The sequence below is a fragment of the Nycticebus coucang genome, chromosome 3 (genome assembly GCF_027406575.1).
Source record: "Nycticebus coucang isolate mNycCou1 chromosome 3, mNycCou1.pri, whole genome shotgun sequence".
Classification (NCBI taxonomy): domain Eukaryota; kingdom Metazoa; phylum Chordata; class Mammalia; order Primates; family Lorisidae; genus Nycticebus; species Nycticebus coucang.
The window spans coordinates 154,749,883-154,766,355 of record NC_069782.1 but is presented as its reverse complement, the minus strand read 5'-3'; the positions used below and the strand labels follow the sequence as shown (position 1 = coordinate 154,766,355).

Below are 16,473 nucleotides of genomic sequence, written 5' to 3'. Positions count from 1 at the left end.
CCTGTGAGGTCTTGTGGCTCATTGTAATTCATGCCGTGCTCCCTAATGAGAACTGCTCAGAAGGGAAAGGCTTGGCTCAGGCAGAAGGAAAGCTCTTCTCTGTCACTTGGGAGAGAAATGGCCAGATTTTTGCCAGACTTATTTCCATCAGGAAGATTCAAGACAAAGAAAAAATGAAAACAGCTAGGATTTCATTTGAATCTATCTGTGTATCAGTCAGAATCCCTGCTGCCACAGGTCTACACTGAGAAGAGTTTTCTGGCAATTTCCTTTGCATCTGGAGTTTTGAGCAGCGCACTTGGTTTACAGAGGTCCGAGCACAGCTTCGCGTTTCAAGTCTTTGGCATCAATCTACTGAGAATGGACCCCGACAGATATGAGGGTTTGTTTAGAAATTTCCTGGGACTGGAAGTGATCATATGTGGCTCTTCCCCTGAGTGAGGCCTCAGATGTTCTTCCAAGGAGCAAGGTAGAAAGTGGCCTATTCTGTCCCTGAAAGGAAGATGCTGAGAAGTGACTATACTCCACAAACTGTCACCAAGGAGAAATGTGCAGAGTGCAGACCCGGCGGGTCTACGGGCAGGAAGTGCCACGTCCATGGTGTGGGCGCAGAGTCCCCAAGTCCCCCAAAGTCCCCCCACTTCTTTGATTTGCTGGAGGGGCAGAGAAAGCAGAATAAATGAACAAATCTGGAGTTCATTTTTAGGAGTTTGGATGTGCTTAGTAGCAAAGCCAAGGTGCTATGTGCCCGAGGTGCTATTGTCTTCCCTTCCTTTGGAAGTGAGAGGGAGATGGGGGAAGCTGGAAGTATGTCCCAGATCTTGGTTTATGACGCTCCCATGAAAGGAGACACCACATCTCCCAAATGCTCCAGGAGCTTCTTTTTGGCAGAATGCCATCTGAATGATCTTAAGGACTTAATTGGAGAGAATAGTTTCTGGTTACCACTGGAAGAGCCGGCATGTGAGGAGCGCAGGTGTTGACACCAAGGAGTATGAAATGGCAGAGAATAGATGCCCAGAAATTCTCAAGTGACAAAACCAGAGAAGCAGTTTGGGCAGAGATGTCCGAGGTCTGAGGCTCCCGGGGGAAGCACTGAACAGGAGCAGGCAGTGAAACTGAGTTTGGCACGAGCAGGGGAGCCCTGCAGGCTCGCAGGTGGGGCAGGGCTGCTCTCCGGCCTGCCACAGAGGGCTTCCCGGGCAAGCTGGCCTCGGGGGGCAGGAGGAGATTCCTCAGCCTGATGTGGACATGGGGCTGGTGAGGGGACAGAACAGGCAGTGGCCTCCCTCTCCCTGGGATCCTTGTGCCTATTCCCTCCTCCCGCATCTTTCCATGTGCACTATGTGTGGGGTTCTGGTCTAGCCTGACCCCCAACTCAATGGGGTTCCTGGTGGCTAAGGAAAGGCCACCATCTGAATGTTCCGGATGGACTGGGTCCCCCCTGGAGATCCAGCACATGTAATTCAGCCTGGTTCAGCAAGCATTCAATTACCTCTCATACCTACTGGCAGCTGCCTCTTCTCAGCTTCTGCCAAGTGCCAGGCTTTGCTTTCCGTGCAGTAAGCAATCCCATAAGGTGGGTGCAATGCATGTTCTCATTTTACAGACAGGAAGCAGCCTCCAAGGATTTAACTTTGCTGAAGTCCAAGTTCCATGCTCACTCCCTGTTGCTCCATCTCCCATGTCCGGGGTCAGGTAACAAGGACAGGACAGCCATGTCTCCTGTCCCCAGGGTCTACGGTCCACCCAGGAGAGCACCTGCCCAATCACTACAGGACAATGTACCCTGAAAGCACAGACTGGTTTGTTTTGTTGGCTGCAAGAAGTTCTGCAAGGAAATAGTTTAGTTGGCCATTAAATGATAAGACAGATTTCCCTGGGTTTAAAGGGACTTACTCTATGCCCAGGGGACTTAGGAGAGTGACCACCTTGACTGCAAGTTTCCAGGGCTAAGATACGTATAATATGGCTTAGAAGGGGTTTAAGCATAAGCATATTATCTATGAAGCTAAGAGAAGTCCACCGTTGGGGATCCCATTGGGTTTATGTGAGGCTTAATACATAGCTGCAAGTTTTTATTCTCTTTTAGTTTTAAGAACAGTTGTTTTGTGCCCCCTCTTATATGAGTCCAGACTCGACTTACAGAGGTTCATCTGGGGCAGTCCCACTTCGATGAAGTTTGCTAAAACCTCTAGACAAAAGAGACGGTGAGGGCTATCTTCTCTGAGGTTTTTAGGACAAAGAGAAGAAATGGGGAATGGGGTGAAGATGCCATTGTGACACTAGCTATTGGGAGGGGCCTCAGACCCCTGGCTCCAGGGCCTCTTAGGAGATCACATTTACAAAGAGGAGGCAGCTTGCCCACTAAGGATAAAATTGCTTACTGTAATAGGCAGATAGAGCCCTAAGTCGAGTTAGGGACTGGAAGGCTAGGATAGAAGAAAGCCAGACTGGAAGGCTAGGATGGAAGGAAGTCTGGCAGCCTGGAGGCTCACCTGGGAAAGACAGACGTGCACCCTGGCTGCACTGCACAGGACCGGAGGATTTGTTGACCTAGATGTGGACAGTGGCTGCCTGGGTTTGTATGTCATCCCCAGCTACCCAGAAGCTTTCCAAACCAGTGAAGGTAGTTAAATACAGTACAACCTCCATCACTGACCACCTCCCTACACTGACCACCTCCCTACACTGACCACCTCCTTACACTGACCACCTCCCTACACTGACCACCTTACACTGACCACTTCCTTACACTGACCACCTCCCTACACTGACCACCTCCTTACACTGACCACCTCCGTACACTGACCACCTCCCTACACTGACCACCTCCTTACACTGACCACCTCCCTACACTGACCACCTCCTTACACTGACCACTTCCCTATACTGACCACCTCCCTACACTGACCACCTCCTTACACTGACCACTTCCCTATACTAACCACCTCCCTACACTGACCACCTCCTTACACTGACCACCTCCTACACTGACCACCTTACACTGACCACCTCCCTACACTGACCACCAGCTTATGTTGGCCTAATTTTCATAGGTTGGACATACACCCCATGCACATATCAGTACAGCAGGCCGAGTTCCTTGTGTTGACCCCTCCACATGGTGATCAGTTTGTTGCAGTTCTCAGGTGGTCAGCTTACAGAGGTTCTACTATATTTGGTAACTCTGTTTTATATTGGATTGTTTATCTTTTTATCATTAAGTTGTAAAGGTTCATTATGTATCTGGATATCTGTCCTTTGTCAGAAGTACAGTTTGTAAATATTTTTACCCTAGTCCATAGTCTCCTTGCCTTTCATTTTATTAACAGTTTCTCCTCATAAACAGAAGTTTTTAACTTTGATGAAGTCTAATTCATCTTCTTTTTAAAATTACAATCATTACTTCCTGGGTGCTGCATGAGAAAATGTTGTCTACTCCTCATTCACAAACATATTCTGCTATGTTTTAAGGTTAGGGCTTGTGATTCATCTCAAAGTAGTTTTTGTGAAGTTTCTGAGGTTAGGAGTGAGGTGCATTTTTATTCTAGTGGAATTTCCGGCAGTCCCAGGGCCATTGCCGAGATAAACTCTGCTGGGTCAGGGTGAATTAAACCTGCTGACTGCAAATTGTTGGATTCCGTTTGCTAATCTTTGTTAAGATTCCTGTGTCTGTGTTAGAGTTTCTGAACCTCTGACATACTGACAGTTTGAGCCAGATAATCCTTTGTCATGGGGTCTGTCCACAGAGAGATGTTCAGCATCACCCCTGGTCTCTGGCCCCTGGGCACCACCAGCATATCCTCCACAAGTCGTGAAGTGTCTGAGGTTAGGAGTGAGGTGCATTTTTATTCCAGTGGAATTTCCAGCAGTCCCAGGGCCATTGCTGAGATAAACTCTGCTAGGTCTGCAGGCGGTGATCTCCACCTGGTGTGCCTCAGCTCATTGTTGGGCCATGAGAGGATCTCAGGTGTGCTGCAAAAATTTGTACAAATTAATTAAATTATTTTCAGAAGAAATTCAAAGCACAGTAAGCATTAAGCATATCCTTTTTTCACTCTCTTTTTTTTTTTTTTTTACCAACATAATGTAAATGTGCCATGGACGTTTAACTATAGGTTCAAATGTGCCGTGAGATAGAGGAGGTTGAATACGCTGCCCTAGACAGCGCCAACCACCACCTGCAGGGAAAATCACCCCCAGGTCAGAACTGCTCCTCCATCCAGAGGGATATTTGCTCTGTAACTTCTTTCTGTTCCTGGTTTTTGGTGTTCTGTGATGTCTTTATCAGGTTTTGCGGTTGGGCCTCTATCTTCTAAGGTTTCTGTGCTGTTGGCTTGCTTTCTTGGTTAAATGTTTGGTGGAATTCCTCTCCCGCTATGTGCCTGCAGGCTGCCTTCATTTTCCTGTCTCCAGTGAACCCATCTGAAACGGCAACATTCTTCATGGGAAGACTTTTAATAAGGGGTAAATCTTTACTAAATTTAGGGCTTATAAGACTTTCTTTCATCTTTAGTCATTTAAATAAGCTATATTTTTCCAGTGATTTGTGTACTTTTTCTACGTTGTTGAACTTATTCACATACAAGTTATTCAGAATATTTTCTCATTACCCTTTACATGTCCGTAGGTCCCTTCTATTCCTAACACGGCACAGATTTTTATTTTTAATTTTTTGCTTGATTAATTCTATTAAATGTTTTCAGAGAATGAGCTTTTAACGTTGATTTTTTTTCCCATTTCATTGATTTATTGTTTCCTCTTTCTACTCTTATTTTGGTTTGCTTTTTATTATCCATATGTATCTGTGGTTTTTTTCAATTTTACTGCTGGATAGTTGAAAGTCTAATGATTTATTGTTTATTTATTTTTCTGAGAAATGTCTTTTTTTTTAATTAAGTCATATCTGTGTACATTAATGCAATCATGGTATACAATGTGTTGGTTTTATATACAATTTGAAATGTTTTCCTCAAACTGATTAACACAGCCTTCACCGCATTTTCTTAGTTATTGTTTTAAGACATTTATACTCTACACCTAGTAAATTTCACATGTACCCTTGTAAGATGCACCGTGAGTGTGGTTCCACCAATCACTCTCTAATTTTAAAATTAGAAAATATGGAACACTTCACAAATTTGCATGTCATCCGTGTGCAGGGCCATGCTAATCTTCTCTGTGTCGTTCCAATTTTAATATATGTGCTGCTGAAGCGAGCACATCTAACGATTTATTTATAAAGTCTCCAGTCAAAGAAGATTTTGATTGTTTTCAGGTTTTTTTGTTTCATTTTGTTTTTATTGTTGGGGAATCATTGAGGGCACAAAGAACCAGGTTACACTGCTTGCATTTGTTAGGTAAAGTCTCTCTTATAATTGTGTCCCACCCCCAAGAAATGTGTCACACGTAGTGACCCCCCACCCCCTTCCTCCTGTCCTCTCTCCCCTCCCCCATTCTCCCCCCCCCACCATGCACCAGCATCAGTTGTCCTCATATCAGAATTGAGCACATTAGATTCTTGCTTCTCCATTCTTGTGCTGCTTTACTAAGAAGAATGTCTTTCAACTCCATCCAGGTTAATACAAAAGATGTAAAGTTACCATTTTTTTTTGTGGCTGAATTGTATTCCATGGTATATATACACCACAGCTTGTTAAACCATTCCTGGATTGGTGGCCATTAGGTTGTTTCCACAACTGGGCAATTGTAAATTGAGCTGCAATAAACAGTCTAGTGCAAATGTTCAGGGTTTTTTTAAACATTATTAAAAACAACAATACTATGAACAGGCTTATCCATGCAAATGTGCAAGAGTTTTTTAATGTACATACTGTGTTTTGTTTAAGATGCATTTTTTCGCATTTTAATAGCTCTGAAATCAGAACATTCATGTTAAAATTAACATCTTAGAGTATAACTAACAACTTTGTGATACATCAACAGTGACGTATCTTATAATGAATGAGGTATTTGGTTTTGATGAAATACTGTAAGAGTGAGCGGAATTGCTCGATGTTGGATATTTTCATCCTCGTATTTACCGATGTGTTGCATTTTACAGCGATTGTCCTCGTTCATGCTCCCCGGCCAGGCATGGGCCTTCCTGTTGCCCTGTGTTCTCACCAGTCTTTAGTATTGTTGACTTTTTGCCAGACTATTGGGCAGAACTGTCTACTAGTCTGCCAAGCTCTTTATAAAGCACTTTACCTTTCACATTTAAGTGTTTGGATGATCTGTAGTTGATTTGCAGGTATAATAAGGAAAAGGTTTTCAATTTTGGTTTTTCAAATAATGGTAACTGATGGTCCCAGCATCCTGTATTGCATTTTGTTTTTTTCATCTGGTGTTGATGATATATATCCAGTCCTGTGCAGTGACACCTCACTACTTTTCACATTGCCATATATCCAAGAGGGTCTTTTTTTTTGGTTCTAAATTCTTTCCCACTAGCCTGTTTGTTTTTGTTCATTTCTGCAGTAATAAATTACATCTTTATCCCTCATTTGTGTAATAAATTTTGGTATCTGATAGGGAAAATCCCTGGCTATTTGTACATCTTTCTCCAAGTGGCTGCCTTTTTTATATCACTGTCCTAGGTTTGACGTGTCCCTTCACACTCAGCCCCCACAAGAGGCTGCTGTCATCTGACACCCGGTGACACTCACAGCAAGCTGGGAATCAACGTCAGAGGCTGCAGGAATGAGCTTTAGGAAGGACTTGAGAGGGTAACTTACCCAACCAAGTCATAATTGCTGAGCCCATTCTGCAGATGAGCAAACCAAGGGAAGGCAAGTGACTTCTTTGGTTCATACAGCTGGTCCCTGGTGGAGCTGGTGTTAAGCACGGTCAGCTTAAGAATCGGTTCCACTGTGGAATCTCTGACCTTCAGATGGAACAGTGTTTCTTGGGATCCTATGACTTCATTTGCTCAAATAGGTTGTGCTCCATGCTTCCACAGAGTTGGGTGAACAATCTTACCCTTCAGTTTCACACCCAGCCCTCTCCCCACCTGTTTTGCAAGGGACAAGAGCTTTGTTCCTGCTCTTTCCTCACAGTACACTTCTCAGTTATTTATCCTTTTAAAGAGAGTATATGTTTTCATGCTTGTAAAACTCTCCGGACTGGTAGGCAGGTATGATCCCTCTCCTTGTATGGGTATTTGGAAGTGCTCAATCCTGGTATTCGCTCTTTCTCTTCACACTTCTGAGACCTGATGAAACCACGTGCAGGTGGCTGCTGGGGCACCTCTTCTCTCCTGTATCGTTACAAGTAGCTAGAAAAGAAAGGCCATGTGGAGAGTTGCTATCACCCCAGCTAATGCTTCATCTCTCTCTAAAGTTCAAGTTCATCAGTGAAAATTCCTTTATCTTGTCATTTCTCGTTTCTGGTTTCTGATGAGCTGGCACTTATTTTGCAATCAAGAGTAAAAATGTTGAATTACAATAATAACTAGCATCATTAAGTTTTTAGGAGTGTTTACTGCACAAAAGCTCCATGAGGGCAGACATTTTTCTGTCTATTTTGCTCCTTGCTGTGACTTTGGTGCCTAGATCAATGTCTGGCCCATGGCTGCCACTATATAAATATTTGCTGAATAAAGAAAGAAATGAGTTTTATTGGGTGTTTCCTACATGCCAGGCAGAGTGCTAAGGGCTTCCATGAGTCTTCTTTCTTTGTTCTCATGACGATCCAAGGAAATTGATATCCTGAGCCCTGTTTTGCAGTTGGGAAAACAGGAATAGAGAAGTTGGATGACTCGTGTAAGTTGCACACTTTATAAATGGTCATGATAGATTCAAACGCACATCTGTGGGGTGCCAAAGAACATGCTCATATCCTGCACCTGGTAACGTCTCCATCCCCCCGGCAGGTATGAGATTCTGCCTCACAGGAATCCGAGAGGTGCCATTGTTTCTTTCACTTCTTTGGGGGATGGGGAGGCATTATTAAACATCTTTTTCCTAGAACTCTGCAAAAATATCAATAACCCAATGTAAAAATGAAAAAAGAATCTGGGTAGACATTTTTCCAAAGAAGAAATACAGATGGCCAGTGAGTAAATGGAAAGATGCCCCATGTCATTGGTCCTTAGGGAAATGCAAGACCACAGCAAGATGTCACTTCCCACTCACTAAAATGGCCAAATAAGACAGACGTACTATAGCAAGTGTTGAGAAGGACGAGGATAAAACGGAACCCTCACATCGTGTTAGCGGCAACGTAGAGCGGTGCAGTCCCTTTGTTTTACTGCTGCTGTTTTTATTTTAATAGATTTAGGGGGCGCAGGCTGAATTCCATTACACATATATATTGTATGGTGGTAAAGTCTGGGGGTGAAGTCACCTCGGAAAACAGTTTGGAAATTCCTCAAAAAGTTAAACATGGAGTAACCATACTACCTAACAATTCCATTTCCAGGTATATACCTGTGAGAATGGAAAATAAATATCCCCACAAAAACCTGCACAGGATACTCACAGTAGCATTATTCATGTAACCCCAAAGTGGAAATAACCCACACGTCCGCAGGCTGTGGGAGAGCTGCACCACAGGTGGTGTATCCACGCAATGGAGATTATTCAGCCATAAAAGAAGGCAGTCCTCGTTAGTGCTACAGTGTGGATGAACCCCGACAGAACAGCCGCACGTGGGATGCTGCCATTTAAATTTAAAGTCCAGAGTAGGCAAATCCACTCAGGGAAAGTAGATTAATGGTTGGGGTGAGGGGATCTGCGGGTGACATATACTAGGCATGGGGTGGGGCCGTTATGGGGAATGATGTAAGTGACCCGGAATTAGTTGTGATGGTTGCACCATTGGCGACTATACAAAGACACTGAATTTTAGACTTTAAAAGGGTGTTCTTTATGGTATATAAATTATATCTCAATAAAGCTGTTAAATTAAAAAAATAATCAAAGCAAAGAGAGAGAGAGTTTTGGCCCAGAGGAAGGGCTGTGGTGAGAAGGGAGCCAGCATGGAGGATGCGGTCTCTTGGGCCTAGGGGAGTGAGCCAGCCTCTGCCCCTGTCCAGCTGAGGCCTCTCTGGGAAGCCCACCCACTTCTGAGCCTCTGTGTCCTCGTCTTGCCCTGTGGCAGGTGTGGAGTCTGCACATTGAAGGGGACCGTTTCCCTCGTTCTTGCCTAAACTGAAGGTCTGCTCTCCAGCAGGAACAGTATAGGACATTTAATGACAATAGCAGAAACAAAAACCCCCAACAACTCAAAGCAAAAACCACACCAGGGCGAGCAGCAGCCTCCTTCTTCTTGTCTGGCGGATCTGCGAAGCCAGAGCTGTGAAGCTGGCCTCGAGTTCTGTGAAGAGGCTGGCTGTGGTTTGCTAAGCGGGAATACAGGATAATGGCAGTGGAGTGAGCCTCTCTGAGCCTGGGTGTTTCCTTTAATTCTGGGCTTTCAGATCTGGTCTAGTGACAGTGGCTCTTTCCCCAGACCCCCAGTGTGCAGTGCCCGGCTAATGGCTCTTCTAATGAGAGATTTACGGCTCAAGGAGGTCAGGCGCCGTACCAGCCCCATCACCCACTCGCAGCAGAGCCTGTGATCATTTCTGTAGGTCACAGTTCCGGGCTCCACACGTGCTGCTCTAGCCGATCAGCCCAACAGAGGACAGGCAAGAAACCCCATGGTCCCACAAACAACATGAAAGACAGGAAATCCATCCTGACGACTTAGGGAAATATTTTGTGTGTTGTTTTCTTAATGAACCCTGAATCGGCAGGTCCTTTTGATCACCCAGGTGTGTGGCTTTGCAGCAGAGCTAGTGTGCTCCAGGCTGTCTTTTGCGGCAGTTTCAGAGACATCCCATTTTTCTTCATGGTGGGTTGATTGTTCGCCTGCCCTGAACTAAAAGCGGGTAACCTATTCCTGCCCGTCTGACAAAAAGTTGCCTGGTTATGAGCCTGGTAATTAGAATCCTCTTGCAGCTTGGATCCCTCTTAGGATGAAGCTGGGGATGGGGACATCTCTTTCGGGCCACGGTTGTCCCCAGCGGGATGCAGATTTTCTGCCACCTATCTTTGAGGGCAGAAATAGTCCCCTCTGAAATCCAAGCTCTGTGACTTTTAAGACTGTGTACTAACAATGCTTGTTTAGCGAGCTTGGCAGTGACAGAGCGTGTTCAGATGCAAATGACGCTGTTTACTACTTAATGAGAGGAGCTAAAGGAAGACTGCTGCCCTTCCAGGCACGCCCTCCCTTGGGTGTCCCCAGCACATCTTGGCCCAGCAACGGCCAGGCGAGAGCCCACAGCAGAGCGAGGTGGCATTCCAGAGGTCAGGCAGGCCTGGGCACACGCTTCACTTTGCAGATGGGGAAGCTGAGCCCGGGAGAGGGCTGACCTGCTCAAGCTCACAGCTGCATGGCCAGGTGGCTTCTGGAACCCAGAGTCCTTGTTCCCTGTCTGGACTCTTCCTGGAAAATCTTATCATGTCCTGGTAAGGCCAAAAGAACGGAACTCAGTTATCACCTTTCAACTTCTCCCACCACTTCTTCTTGCTGCCCAGGCCCCGGCTGGACGTTCTCTGGCATCTACACAGAACTCCTGCCCCCTCCCCAGGCCTTGGTCTTCTCTGACCCAGACTGTCTCCCAGCTTTGTGGGATCTTTCTGGACAGGGGTGTGCATCCTTGCCCTTTCGTGTTGAAGTCTACGTTGAAGGTGTCTGTTACATGACAGAGACTGCTTGTGTTTAACTGCTTACAAGGGTCAAGGACTTAAAACAAGTAAGAAAATATTATATAATGGGACCAGGGGGAGCCACAGAACAAAAGGCAAAAGGCAACTCATAAGAAAGGACAGAAAGCAGGACCTGAATCCGCGTCTGTCGCAGCGCTACCTGCAGTAGCCAAAGGCAGAAGCCACCACAGGGTCCACTGATGGGTGAACGGATAAGCAAACTGGTGAGCCGTCCAGTGGAATGTCATTCATCCTGAGAAAGGAAGGACGTTCTGATACTTACTTGGATGGGCCTTGAAGACCCTGTACTAAGAGAAATAGGCCAGTTACAAAGGACAAATACTGTGTGGTTCTGCTTACGCGAGGCTCCGTGAGGAGCTGAGTCCACAGAGACAGAGGTAGAATGGTGGTGGTCAGGGGCTGGAGAGGCTGGAGTGGGGAGTCGGTGCTGAGTGGGGACACAGTTACCGTCTTGCAAGCTGCCCACTGCAAGGCTGGGGATGGCTGGTGGGGATGGGGACATGACGTGTGTTTAATGCCACTGAGCTGTACACTGAAGAAAGGTTAAAATGGCAAGTTTTGTTAATATGTGTTACCACAGTTCTTTAAAAATGAGATAACCTACAAGAGGAAACAGAGCCACATTGTATGGAAAAATCTGTGTCTCATCCCCTTGTTAGAATGCGAGCTCTTTAACAGCTGCAAACCATTGTGTGTATGTGTGTGTGTGTGGGGGGGGCGGGGGTCATTCAAACAAACCACTCCTGACTCACCCCTGTTAAGGGCAGGGACCCCTGTGTTTTTCCCCTCTTTGTTACCCAGCACCTCACATGTCTGTGCTCTGAGGTGGCCACGACCACCTGATGCCAAACCCTTCAGCAGGGTATCAGAGTCGGCAAAAAGTTCCCGTGTGCGTTACCATATTTCATTGTTCTCACTTCTTCCAGGCTGGTGGCCCTGCCCTGTCCTCCAGGGGAGACCCACAGTCCCACCACATGACAGGTGGAGTTTGGGACGCCCCACCTGCGATACTCAGGGCCAGAGAGACGGTGCAGCTGAATCCAGGGAGCCTGAGTGACTCTGAGACTCGGCAGACAGGCTTTCAAAGCATCTTTGTTATACATCATGGTCTTCTGAAAGAGATGAAAATTATATGGAAAACAATGGGTAATAGAACAGTACATTTTGTTGAGGGCCTGTTACATGACAGTCCAATGAAAACCTTTATTTACTTCACTTTAATCTTTCCCAGCTGGATGGAGCCTATCCCAGTCTTCCTCTGACAGAGGAACAAGCAGAGCCTGAAGTCACGGGCTCATCCAAGGTTAGAGCATTGGAATGTGGCAGTGCCCAGGGTCGCCCCAGCCAGACGCCAACCCTGGGCTGCTCCATTTCCATTGATCCCGTGTACGGTGATTACTAATATTGCAAACTCTATAGGCTAATTGGAAGGGTGACTCTTGGTGAGATATGTAAATGAAGTTCAGCTCCCTCATCCATCCCATGGGGGGTGATAACTGTGCCCTCCTCAGGAGGCCGTTTTCTTTTTTTTTTTTTTTTTTTTGTAGAGACAGAGTCTCACTTTATGGCCCTCGGTAGAGTGCCGTGGCATCACACAGCTCACAGCAACCTCCAACTCCTGGGCTTAAGCGATTCTCTTGCCTCAGCCTCCCAAGTAGCTGGGACTACAGGCGCCCGCCACAACGCCCGGCTATTTTTTTGGTTGCAGTTTGGCCGGGGCCGGGTTTGAACCCACCACCCTCGGTATATGGGGCCGGCGCCCTACTCACTGAGCCACAGGCGCCGCCCAGGAGGCCGTTTTCATGTTAAGGGATATAGCACATGTGTAGTGCTTAGCCCGTGCGGGCCTCATGTGCACAGTCAATGACCTTAGCCACGGTGACGGGACAGAGATGCTTCTGGACTCAAAGTACCTTGGGAACACCCAGGGAAGGGACACTGGCCTCTGTGAAGCAGCTTACAGGGGCACTGCCATTTACGTAGTGACCGAGCCTCATCCCAGGTGATAAAATGCTCTCCCTGTGAAATAGCACATCCTATTTGAAAGGCAATGAACTGCCCAATTTCTCACATCTCCCTGTTGGCCTTGGCTGTGGGAAACTCACCTTGAAGTTGTGAGACATGTGCCAGTGCCATTTTTGCCCCATTTGGTTCAATGATTTTTCCAGCTCTTCATTAGCTTTTAAAAAATTAGTTCAACTGTTTGTTTGTTTTTTTTAACTGTGTTCTTAACTATAAGCTACCTCCAATTTGATTGCTATACATTATCTACCATTGTTCCCTATAACTTAGTATCAAAGTGTTTTACTAAATTGTATGAAAACCAATTGTGCTTTTAATAGCGTGCCTGGTAACTTGGTAACGAGTAGATTCAATATATTAATATTGTGGTGTTCTCTGAATTTTTTTAATATGAAGAAAACTTTCAAACACACTAAAATGCTATTTGGCAGGGGAATCAGAATCACCAAAATAAGTGAAAAATAAAGATGTACCAAGGAATTGGAGAGAAAGAAATTTGCACCTATCGTAGGCAATGGATGAAATACGTGGTTTTTTTTGTCTTATTTCTAACAAAGCTCTGCAGAAAGCCCCCCACAATGCTCATGCACACTTGTCACGGAAGCCTCAGATGTCAGCCCCAGAGTGCTGCTCAGGGCTCCCGCTAATGAGAAATGGCACCAGGGGGCAGGTGGACAGGCACCCCACCCCACCCCCACTCCCTTTGCCTTGTAAACATTCCAAAGACTCCGTCACTGGAAGAGCTTTCAGGTTCTTAGGCACTGGCTAGAAGGTGGAAGCCTGACTCATTCCGAGAGTAGTTACAGAGCCAAACTGTGGCCATTTTTTCTTTCGTTGAGCCAAACATGTCCTTGTCATTAAGAGACCTTGGAAACTGAATAAAATGGCTTTGAGATGCCCAAGGAGTATGAACCAATTGTCTGGGGAAGGTACGTTCTGATTTTCTCCCCACAGAAATAACCTTGATCAAAATACAAAATAATATATTCCCTCAGTCTGTAGTGGGCAAGCATCCTGGGTTGGTCCAGCACTGTGCAAGGTCCAGGGGAAGGAGGTGAACCAGACGTCCTTTAAAGAGCACAGGCCACTTAAGGAGCAGCTTATTATAGATCAGTGTGACATGGACGCACAGTAATGCCTGCCATGGGGCCCTGGTGTGAGCCGAATTGTGCTGCTGTAAAGCTATGTTCAAGGCCTGAACATAACCCGGTAACTGTGAGTGTGACCTTATCTGGAAATGGAGTCTTTGCGGGTGTAATCGAGTTAAGGTCACACTGGGTCAGGGTGGGGCTAGAGGTCAGTGAGTTGCATCTTTATAAGGAGAGAGAGATTCGGAGGCGCAGATGGGGAACACAGCCGTGGGAAAGTGGATGCATAGATCCGCGTAAGACCGCCACAGGCCAGCAAACACGTAATTGCCAGTGACCCTGGGAGCTGGAAGGCTCAAGGAAGAATCTGTCCCCTGGAGGGAACGTGATGCTTCTGGCACCTGAATTTCAACCTTCTGGCCTCCAGAACTGTGGGAGAGTGAATGTCTGTTGCTGTAAGCTGCTCAGGTAGTGTTCTGTCACAGCAGCCCCGAGGACAGATGCAGGCACCCTGTCTGGGAAGCCAGTGGTGTGGGAGAAGCCTGGGGGGAAGTGGTTCCAGGAGAAGGTGATCTGGGGCTGTGGTGAGGGAACACTGGGAAGGTGGACCCGGGATCACAGCTGCAGACACAGTCCGGTCAGCTGCGTGCGGGAAGTAGAAATCAGCTTGTTTTAAAGATTCCTAACATGGACCCCTGAGCTCCCAGGAGCCCCTACATGGGCACTCGGTTCTCATACTTTTTCCTGGGCCGGGGGGAGAAATGTGTCCCTTACATTAGAGTCTTTGAAGGAGCATGTGGCCCACAAGATCACAAACTGGAGATGTCAAGGGAAGTTGGCATGATCCTGTCAGGGGACGAGGCTGGGGGGCGAGGTTTGCTTGTGGCCTTGCCCAAGACCAGGCAGTGCAGGAAGGAAAAGTGGTTCAGAGCAGCAGAGCCCATGTCTCAGGATCAAACTGGCCTTGGCTTACAGGAGGACATTAAGGTGAGGGGAAGGGGGTGCAGAGGAGGGACCTCCCTACCCAGTGAGGGTTCTGGCCGAGGTGATGACACAGGAGGGAAGGGAAGAGGCAGGCGTGCAGGGGACTGAGAAAGCCACGTGAGGAGACTCAGGCAGCTGGTTCTAAGGCTGGTGCTCGCAGGGGCGGCTGCGCCCACCCCTGGCTAGAGTGGTCCATATGGGTTTGGGAAGAGGGCACAGAGGGAGGACCCAGAAAAGGGATCAAGGAGAGAACTCCCAAAAGAAAGTAAGACATAGTCGGGAGGCAGGCAGTGAGAAGAGCAGGAGTCAAAGATGGAAGAATTTCCAGAGAAACCAGGGAACAAGAGTATCACATCTCGCAAATGCGATTAATTGAATTTAATATGAAAAGCGGTTCTCTTGGAGAAACATCTGTTTTGAAATATTAAAAAGTGTTTTTTTAAAAAGGTGTGGTGAAAATTCAGAGTAAATCTTGACTACTCTAAGGCATTTAAAAGCACAGGGAATGGAGATCTGAGCCTTCTCTGCCCCGGTGCAGTAACATAGAAACGAAAAATCTAATCTAGAGACAGCTGGAGGCCGAGTTCGTCCTTGGCTGTTCCTCTGACAGAGTGACTCTCTTGGTGACAGTGCTTGTCCTCTGCCTCTGTAGGGACACTGCCAGCAGTGCTGGTGACAGGTGGGACCCATGTGGTGTCTGCCCACACTCGTGTTTTATTCAGAGGCCTACGTGCGAGGCTGCTGCTGCTCTCCAAATATGCTGGATTTTCTTGCTTTTCTGCTCTATCTAAAGCCTTTTCTGCCTTTCCTTTTGACCTTGTCTTGGACTGTGCCTCTTCCCCCCACACATCCCTCATCTTGTCTAAATTCACCCCACCTGAACAGCCCATTCTGGGTGTCCCCTGCCTCCCCAAAACTTGTCCTAGTTCCCTCGCTTAGAGGACTCTCAATGTGGCTTGTCCAGGCAGGGACAGCAAATCTGTGACTTTCTCGCAGAGTTCTTTGGAGGGGAGAGCTTCTCTCCTGCCCTTATCCCTCATCCCAGGGCCTCGCCGCCCTGGGTGCCCTGCCGGCTCCCTCCATGCTGGCTCCCACTGCCAAAGCACACCTTTCCTCCAGGGAGGAGCCCTGATGATGGTGAGGAGCCAAGAGGAGCTGAGTGACTTCTCCAAAGCCACATGTGCAGCCAGAGCTTGGCCTCAGGGCCTGGGAGTCTGGGGTCTGATCACTGATTCCAGGGGCTTCCCGACCCACTGTCGCATAGTGAAGGTGACCACCTGGCCGCAGGGAGGGCTGCCTTCATCCTGCTTATGAACAGTCATAACTGTGTCAGTTATCAAACCTACATCCAGGTGATTTGCACAAGGGGCGGGGCCTTACCTCCTCATTGGTGGGAGGGGTGTGCACGGTCTGCAGCTTACAGATGGATAAATTCAACCCGCCTGCTGCAGGTGAGCTCACGGTTGAGCTGGATGCGGACCCAGCGCTGTTCCACCCCAGAGCCTGTGCTTATTCCAAAGTCCTTAACCAGGAAAAATGCCACGTGACCAGAGCCAGGTGATTTCCATGGTCATCAGCTTTGTTGTCAGTTGACCATGAGCAACTCCATGGGAATCCCTGAGGCCATTCAGGTCTTATATTTGTGTTTCACAAAAAGTAAT

General features: G+C 47.1%; 1 protein-coding gene and 1 non-coding gene across 7 annotated transcripts in view; one reads left to right on the top strand and one right to left on the bottom strand.

Moving 5' to 3' along the window:
- Nucleotides 1-16,473, top strand: part of C3H10orf90 (chromosome 3 C10orf90 homolog) — a 245,919-nt gene that overhangs the window by 135,203 nt on the left and 94,243 nt on the right. The window lies entirely within an intron of this gene.
- LOC128582731 (U6 spliceosomal RNA) lies at nt 5,121-5,226 on the bottom strand. The gene has a single exon (XR_008379177.1). It is a non-coding gene; the product is annotated as a U6 spliceosomal RNA (small nuclear RNA).